Below are 953 nucleotides of genomic sequence, written 5' to 3' on the forward strand. Positions count from 1 at the left end.
ACAGTCAAACTGCAAATTATTCACTTGACTCCATTTTTATCTATTTTTTTGTTGCTGATTAATTTGCAGAGATAAGAATACTCATCTAAGTAATAAATGCACTAAAATCAGGATAAATTCTCCAAAGATACATTTATCAACATAGAAGAACTAATGTTTTTAAGTGGTTTGGAAACATTCTCAGTTTGTTAAACAATGGGATTGAAACCAATCGTCATGTTGAATCTCAATATTTAGACTTCATAACTCCTAGGTTGATTATTTATAGGATATATTGTCTATCTTATATTCAAAATCATTATTAATTCCTTTGAAAAAAAACACCTCAGTTATATAGATAGTTTGTATATTACCTGCTTAAGTTCAAGCTAGTTTTCCTCAAGGCATTATGTCGGTTGAATAATTACAGGGAACCAAGGATTACTAAACTATTATTTTACTTGTACGTCATAATTCCTTAATTTCATACTGCATTCAACAAATGATGTTTATTTCCTCGATGAAAAGCAAGTTATCTTTCAATTAAAGGGATGGAATCCAATTACCATCTTGTGTCAGTTAAGTCTAACTGAAATAGTACAATCACTACTTAATTTCATTGATGAACACCTCCGGTAACTTTCTTTAGTATGTTATACCTTAAGTTCTGATGAAAATATGTATCTTGTGAGGTCAACTAAGGGAGAATTTAGGACCTGTTCAGATGAATGATAGTAGATAATAAGGAAATTTTTATCAAAATGCTTGAAATTCGCGAAATTGACGATTTGACTCTGACCCTGTAAATAAGTATTAATAACATCCACTATAATATTCGAATAGTGTTCGAAATGACCATCCATGAAACAGTAGAACAATGTACTTCCAGGTAATTTCAAAATGTTGAAGATTGGAATGTTTACCTGATTTGCTGGAATTTTTACTGGTTATTCGAATGATCTTCATGGATAATT

This window comes from Schistosoma mansoni, chromosome 1 (genome assembly GCF_000237925.1).
Source record: "Schistosoma mansoni strain Puerto Rico chromosome 1, complete genome".
Lineage (NCBI taxonomy): Eukaryota > Metazoa > Platyhelminthes > Trematoda > Strigeidida > Schistosomatidae > Schistosoma > Schistosoma mansoni.